This window comes from Sturnira hondurensis, unplaced genomic scaffold (assembly GCF_014824575.4).
Source record: "Sturnira hondurensis isolate 20B ecotype Veracruz unplaced genomic scaffold, ASM1482457v3 Scaffold0011291, whole genome shotgun sequence".
Taxonomy (NCBI): Eukaryota; Metazoa; Chordata; class Mammalia; order Chiroptera; family Phyllostomidae; genus Sturnira; species Sturnira hondurensis.
Genome location: NW_028083922.1, coordinates 35,932 through 44,745, shown reverse-complemented (window position 1 = coordinate 44,745; position 8,814 = coordinate 35,932).

The following is an 8,814-nucleotide window of genomic DNA, read 5'->3' as shown; positions in this document are numbered from 1 at the left end:
TTTCAAATAAACCACTTGTCTCAAATTTATTTTTAAACGAATGCACAGGATATTTCCAATAGTCAATATTTAAAAATTAAGTTGTAGGGGAAAACTTTTAGTATAATTATAATGCTCATATTTTAGTACCAATAGAAACTTTTTCTTTGTTTTTCATGTATTAATTGTCTACATCTTAGAGAGATCTCTTCCTGTACTCCATGGCAGAACATCATCATTAGTTCATGGAAGCTCTCTAAAGTCAGTGTAAAATCACAGGGATGAAACAAATCCAAAATGAGTATGCCAAACAAATCAAATTGTATTAAGGATAAATATATGACAAAAACATATTGAATATTAACTTCAAGGAATATTTTATTCCTTGCTTTTTTAAAATTTTTATTTTAAAAAATAAAATACCCAGACGTCAAGTTAATTTTTGACTCATGCCCCTCCTTTTGATGTTTTATATGTAAACCATCACAATATTCTGTTGATCTCTATGTTCAAGCATTTTCAATACATCTTTCCAGTTTTCTTCATGTCTGTCATTTTACTGTAAATTGTTAATCTCTATTGCCTTTGCTATTTTAATATTTTCCTAGCCATTTTACTTGACCTTAATTTGTCTTAGATCTTATACTCTTTAAATCATTCCAATAAGATTTAGGAACAGCCATTGATAAATTGGCTTGAGTGCTTATAATATTTAACAAAGTATATGATATATTTTCTTAGGACTATAGCCTAATGAATTCTACAGATTTTTAATGACATATGCGTATGTACTGAGAAATGATCATCGTAAGTCTAGTTAACATCTGTCACCATATAGAGTTAACAAACCCTTTTTTCTCATAATCAGGACTTTTAAGATTTATCCTTTCAGCAACTTTAAAATATGCAATAAGTCTCACTAACTATAGTCATACAGTGTATTATATTCTCAAAGTTTATTCTATAACTGGTAATTTATACTTTTTAGTTCCCTCCAGACATACTCATTCCCCACTCCCTTGACTCAGGAAACCACCAATCTCTTCTCTGTATCTCTAACCTTGGGATTTGTAGTCATTGTTTGTTTGTTTTTTAATTCCACATATAAGTAAAATCATACAGCCTTTGTTGATCTTATTTCATTTAGCATAATGTGCTTAAGATCCATCCAACCATGCTAACGAGGATGGCGAGATTTTATTCATTGCATGGCTGAATAGTATTTCATTTTTATGTATGTGTTACATGTATATGTGTGTGCATGTGTGTATAACATCTTATTTGTCCATTTAATTATTAATAGATACTTAGATTATTTCTGTATCTTGATATTTTGGATACTACAAAGAATGCTTCAATGAACAAGGGTTTCATGTATTTAATATATATCTATATATCTATCTATATCTATATCTTTCAAATTAGTTTTTGGTTTTCTTCAGATAAATTCTACCAAGGAGTAGAATTGCTAGATCATATTTTTTTTCTGGTTTTAATCTTTTTTTTTATTGATTTGAAAGAGAGAGAGATCTGTTATTCCACTTATTTATGCATTCACTGGTTGATTCTTATATATTCCCTGACTGGAGATTGAACAGGCAACCTCGACATATTAGAATGATACTTTAACTAGCTGAGTTACCCGGCCAGGGCTGGTTATACTTTTTGAATGAATTTCCATGTTTCCATAGTGGATGCGCCAAATTATATTCCACTGAGCAGTGCTCTAGAGTTCTCTTTCTCTACATTTGTACTAACACTTGTTATTTCTTATATTTTTATAGATAGCCATTCTAACAGGTATGAGGTGATATCTCATTGGGGTTTTGATATTTATTTCTCTGATGATTAACGATGTTGAGCATCTTTTTCTGTGCTTATTATCTACTTGTATGTCCTTTTTGAAAAAAATTATTATTGTAGATCCTGAACTTTACAGTTTTGATTCTATTCTTGTCTTAACCCAACGTACACATTACTTTCATTTTTAGTGAGCATTTCACTAAAAATAAATATTCATTTTAGTCTTCTCGTGTTTGGACTTGCTCCCTTTCAGTTTACTCTCGGCATTTCAATGGCACTGATCCTAGTAAATGTAAGGCAGCTCATGTCAGTCCTCTGCTCCAAACTCTCCAGTGCTCTGCAAATCATTCCGAGTGAAACGCCACATTTACCACCAACCATGGGATGCACACGGTTGGCCCCTTGTTACCTCTTCAAACAAGTCTATTGCTCCTCTCTTGTTTCCTCTGCTCTAACCAACTTCTCTGATGTTTCAGGAACACATCAGATAAGTTCCTATCTCAAAGATTTTATGCTATTTTCCCTACTGCTTGAAAATTTTCTGCCAAAATACTCACATGGCTTCTTCTCAGATCAGATTCAGGCTTCACTCAGCTACATACTGTTTAATTAGGCCTTTACTAGTGAATCTCCTATAAGTATTCCAATTCCATAATGCCTGTTCTTCTTCTCCATTCTATTTTCTTCCTAGCTTTTTTTTTTTCCTGACACATTTCATTAGGAAGGGAAGTTTGGGTTTTTTATTTCTTTTCTGCTTTATTCATTGTCCTTTCATCTAAAACTATTCCTGAAACATAGAAGTAGCTCAGTAAACATTTCTCTTTTTTAAAGATTTTATTTATTAATTTTTTAGACAGAGAGGAAGGAAGGGAGAAAGTGAGGGAGAGAAACATCAATATGTGGCTGCCTCTTGTATGGGGTCCCCCACTGGGGACCTGGCCTGCTACCCAGGCATGTGCCCTGACTGGGAATCAAACAGTGACCCTCAGGTGCACAGGCCGGCACTCAATTCACCGAGCCACACAAGCCAGGGCTCAGTAAACATTTCTTTAAGTTTATCTTAGTACAATGACCAAGGAATAGAGTGTAAATGGATGAATGGTAAAGTACAAGAGCTAGAAATTTAGACCTCAGTAGATATGGCTTTAAATTCCAAGTCTATCACTTGAAATTTTAGATAAATGATGACCTAATCTTCAGTTTCCTTTGGAAAATAATTATATTGCCTCTAAATAGGACCATTAAAATGATTAAGTAATGTTATCTTGTATTCGTATCATAACACCTAGGTTTTAGCAAGTGCTCAAAATGTTGACAATTTTAATTTATCTCATAGACAAGATAAATATGATTAGACTGATTTGACTGATTTTTGGTCAATTATATATTTCTAGGTTAACTGAATTAGAAATGTGATCTTCTAAATCGTACCAGCTTTTGAATATTAAACAATACAATCAATTTTTCTCAAATTCTGAAATAAATGGAGTTTTTTATGGAAGTGTTTTAAACATCAGTATTTTTTGTTATATTGAAGATTTTACATATAAATTTCAAACAGATACGTATCCCTCTATACAATCCTGTCAAATTTTCTTAAGGTCAATCTTTACCATTCCTTGAGCTAACTTTAATAAAATCTCATTATATAAACTTTATGCCTTCTTGCAAAAAATATTATGGTTCTTTAGTTTATTAGAAGTAAAAATATTAGATTTTAAAAAATGGCTCACCTCAGTGCAGTCTAACAAAATTAAAATGCTTTTTATTTGAGGAAGATGCTATGGTTTCTTGGTGCATATTGAGTTTATAAAATTAAAGTTTACTATATATCAGTTAAGAAGTGAAAATTTAAAGGGAGTTTGTTGTAATATAAGCAACAGCTATAAAATTAGTATTATTTAGATTATACACTAGACAAATATATTTATTTTCAATACCAGAAAAAAGTCACTAATGTATTTACATTCACAAATTTCATTAAAAAATAATATAACAAAATTTCAATATATATATGAAAATTATATAATTTTCATTATGTAAAATATATTAATATACTATTATTGTCAACACCACAACAACTCTTCAAGATTTATGAAATATATTACTTCTAACTAACATCTTTTACTTAATTAATTTTTCTTTACTCAGTCTTTAACCGATATAAAACTATTGTTCTGAATAATGTCCATTAAAACAAGTAAAAGTAACTAAATATACAATGACATACATTAAACAAATTAAAAGAGGTATTTTTCAAGTGTATAATAGCTTATATTTTATAGTTTTGATCTTTAAAATAAAGGCTCAAAAATGATTTATTTTTTTTCTTGGCTTTGGGCAAGACTGCACAGACAGGTGACCTTCTCATTTTGTTTGTTTTCTGCTTTGTAGGTGGTTTTCAAGATGACAGCTTTGATATCTTTTACTTTATACATTTTTTTGCAAACCAAGGTTTCTCAGTATCTTTTCATACTTTATGTATCTTATAATTATCTTTCAATGTATTTTGGGTTTTTTTCCTCTAAAAGGGAAACAAAATAGGAAAATAGCTTCTGGTCTCTTTTTATTGATACTACTTCCTGAGCTCGTGTTTTATTTTTCAGTTAGAAAATCTTACAACTAGCTCAAGTCAAGATCTTCAGCATCTTTGTTCTGAGACACAAATTGTGGAAAATACAAAGCTAGAACATGTCATGATTCTCAGTTGGAAAATAACCATATAAATAAAAGCACTGCTGCCAGTAATTTTGGACACATTAGGGCATCCTTAACGGACTGATACATATCGGGAAAGAATGAAGAAAAACCAAGAATTATGGGTTAGAACCACACCGTGAAGAGCCCTCCCTGAGCATCAAGCTGGAGTTTATAGCAAACAACAAAATAAAGTGTTCTCAAGATGCAAGGTGAGGAAAAAGCACGCATGGGTTACGTGAGATAGTCTAAGGAGCGTAACCACAACATTGCAAATACAGATCTGTGAATTTTCAGTGTATACAGGCAAAAGCAGCACAGTAATGCATGCACCTCACCCAGCAAACTTAATTTTATATCTTCCTAGTTTCTTCCACAAAAACTGAACTCAGACTTCTACAATGAATTGAAATGAACAGCAACAACAACAAAAAAAACTGTTCAGTGTGATTTACTAAGGTATATTTCTTTTTAGTCTGCTAATAAAACCCTAGATCTAAGAAAACAATATATCTAGCTACTAAATTTCTAGAATTAGTATTACTTTTTAAAACATGAGGGTGTCTGAAAATAGATTGTGTAGGTAGTCATCTATTCCACATGTCTGTATGTTCACCCTGCTGATATCCCTATATAAATGATTTCCAAACAGTGGTATGTAAACAAAAATGATTTCTTTAAATATCTTTATAGATATTTTAAGTGGTGATTATGGCCATGTTTAATTTATGTATGCTTCGTTATTTTATTCTTAAATAATTTATTAGAACTTCAAAAATGTGGGTTTCCAGATGAATACTTCTTCAAAAACAAAATAATCATTGTTCTTAACCCATTTATCCTTCAATATATTTTAGAGCTATTCTTCGAATCATAATTACAACTAAATTATAGAACACTTACCCATTGGGAAGCACCTAAAGACCAGCTGAAGAGAATTCCTATAACTACAATTTCTTGTAGATAAACTCCAGCAATCCTGACATAGCTAGTTGCTTCTAAATAAGTGGAAATAAATAAACTCTGACTGTTTATAAAGTCTACAGTAATACATTAGCTCAAATAGGAAAAATAGAAATCCTCAAATTGGCACCAAAATTAGTGACCACAAGTAGCTTATGGTCCATTGTTGTATGATCTCACCTGTGTTTGCCTGGAAGTCACTTCAAAGCAAAAGGTAAACAAATATGAAATAAAGGTTAAAATGTACATATTTAAGACATTTTTCTCCCAAGCTCACATGGTAAATTTTTCCACAAATATTTATTAATTCTTCAAGTACCACATAACCTGTGGAATTCTGTTGCACAGAGGATACAAAAAGAAAGTGCAAATTAATATTACTTGTCATTGTTCATATCTTTAATTGTTTTATTTATATTTATGACAGGCATAAGCTAGTAAAAATATTTTCTGTTAAACTACTTGAAATTTAATTTAACATACCTCATTCTAGAAAGTCACATTACCTGTTTTATTTGTGGCTTCATATTACAAGGGTTTTAGAAGACAAATGACTTTTAAAAGTTCATATATAGACCTGGCTGGTGGGGCTCAGTGGATTGAGTGCCTGCCCGGTATCCACTGGGTTGCTGGTTCAGTTGCCATTCAGGGCACACGCCTGGGATGCAGGCCAGGTCCCCAGTGGATACACAAGAAGCACCTACACATTGATGTTCTCTCCCTGTCTTTCTCTCTCCCTTCTCCTCTATTTAAAAATAAACAAATAAAATTTTTTTAAAAAGAATTTCTTAAAATATATGTAAACTCTTCTTTAAAAAAGTTCATATATAAAAAGAGTTGGGATGATTAATGTTTTTGTCATTTTTGTTTCTACCACAAAGCAGTCAATTTTTTGAAGGAACAAAGCATAATATGAAGAAATTTATACAAATTTATTTAAAATAATAAAAATGTGACCATAGTAGCATATATCTTTAATAAAGTATACCAAGAGTGTAAGGTATGACTGATTGTGGCTATACCGGTGAGTCTTCTTTAGAAAGAGTTGCTCTTGTTTGTTTTCTTGTGCTTAATATAACTTCAGTCTCCTTAGAGTATGTCCTTACAGTATCTCTGCTGTTGGAGATGTGAATAATTATCCGGCTTGGTAAATGTGTTCCCTGGGCTCCCTAGTATTCCCCGAGGAATACTAGGCAGTGTTCTTCCCCTTCACTGGTTCTGCAGCTGCTCTGGGCTTCCTTCCCACATGGCGCACTTTCACTGAATATCCATTTCTGTAATTATCCCCATGTAAGAAAAGACAAGTTCCATTTATTCTATTATTGGATCTCATACCTACATTCCAAAAAGAGAAATCTAAAGGTTTAATATTTTGAACTTATTATTAATGAGCTAAAGTATGCAGTGTAATGTAGAAGAAAGGTAAATCTTTATAAAATATGAGACATATTGTATATAATAGGCTCTAACTTAAGTAATTGTAACTGACAAATTTCAGTGAGATGTTTGTTGGATAAATGACGAGATAGAAATCATATTTTAAACCAGTCACTATTATTAAGCTAATTACTTTTGAATAAGAAATAACTGCAAACCCAGATAAATAATACAAGTGACAGGCATAACAGGTACTCTTCTGGACCAGAAGGTCAGAGACTGGGATCTAGTGTGGCCATTTGTTCAGTATACTGAGATGTGCCATCAAAAAAGATGTCGTGGAAATGTACTAGCTACTTGTTCAGGTTTTAAATTCCACTTTGAAATTACGAGTGACATTTTAAGGAGGTGTTACTGGTAATGTTTTTTATTTATCTCAGTCACCAAATAATTATGACTTTGTAATCAATAGTCTGAGATTTCTTTTGTAAATCTTTTTTCTTTGAGATGAGCCAGATGGTGGCATCATTTTCATTCAAAATGTAGCTTTGAACTTTATTATCTACATATTTAGGTTATTTCTGTCACAGTGGATTCTGAGTGGCTTTTTCATACAGATTTCAATTTTCACAAATTTATCAAATATCTATTCTTGCTCAGTCTTGCTGCTAAGAGATAGGGATAAAAAGACAAATGTTGCCTGCCCTTAAGAAACACATTTTGCATGAGGAGGCAAAACTTGTAAACAAATAATTTAAATATCATGTTTATATGTACAGAAATACATAGGAACTGTAAGACTGTCACAAGGTACAGTAACTCTCTTCATCTATTTCTGTAATAAAGGTAGAGCATAAAGGCAAAGTGAGGCCTGCTTGGGGTTCTGAGGAATGGGTGTTTACTGAGCAAAAGGAAATGATATATTGATGGGAAGTTAAAGTTGTGAAGCCATGGAGGACAGCTCTAATTATGGGCTGTGCATTTACATGGAGAAAATTATTATAAAAGATGAGAATAACAACTGTTTACACTTGTCAGAAGCATAGGTTCATGATATAATCTTTCTGATAAGTCAACTGGGCAACTGCTTGGCTAGCTGCCTGCTGAGCAACCCAGCACCAGGGAATAGAGAAGATTCACACGAGGTAACTATGCTATTACTCAGCTTGTGTTGAATGCAGGTTCACTTAAAGTAGAACATCAACATACATTAATATCCTACTCACACTCTAACAATCTAAGAGAAATATAACACCCACACACAGAGCAATCAATGGGGACTTAATGAACTCAATCCCCAGAGTCTTGTTCTATAAGGTCCAGGAGACAGCACAGTGGGCAAGGGAGTTGTTAGCATCTTGCAAAGAAGGATCTCCAGAGCCAGGTGGGCAGCAGGGCAGACAAAGTCCTCAGTCCAGCAGGGCAGAGCCTTTGGCAGTTAATGCCACGGGAGATCAGCAAAGCACGAAGGAGCACTCTGGTGTGTGGAGCTCAGGTATGTGAACAGCGGTCTGGAGTCTGCCTCAGTTATACCTTGGAAGTGGTGCAATCTGCCCTTCTGGATCTAATTTATAAGTGTCTTGGCACCCCTGGATGGCGAGTGGGGAATTTTCCCAGGAGCCTATATTTGGGTGGTCTCACTCTGCAGACATGGCTTTCTGGCCACAAGTGTAAATATTTTAGGTATGTCTCCTTACCAGATGCGTTTAGCAGGTAGTTCCCTCAAGAGTGAAACTGCCTAAGTTATGTTAATTAGATGGAGTAACTTCTCAGAGTTCTTAAATATTTTGTACTTATTAGTTAAAATCTGTCTATCTGATTCATGCATCAATTTTAATATATATATATATATATATATATATATATATATATACACATGTAATTGAAACTGTATAAAGGTAAAATAAATTTTAAAAGGCTACCACACAAAAAGATGCTCAACATCGGTAATTATCTGCAAAATGCAAATTAAACCACAATTAGATAGCACCTCAC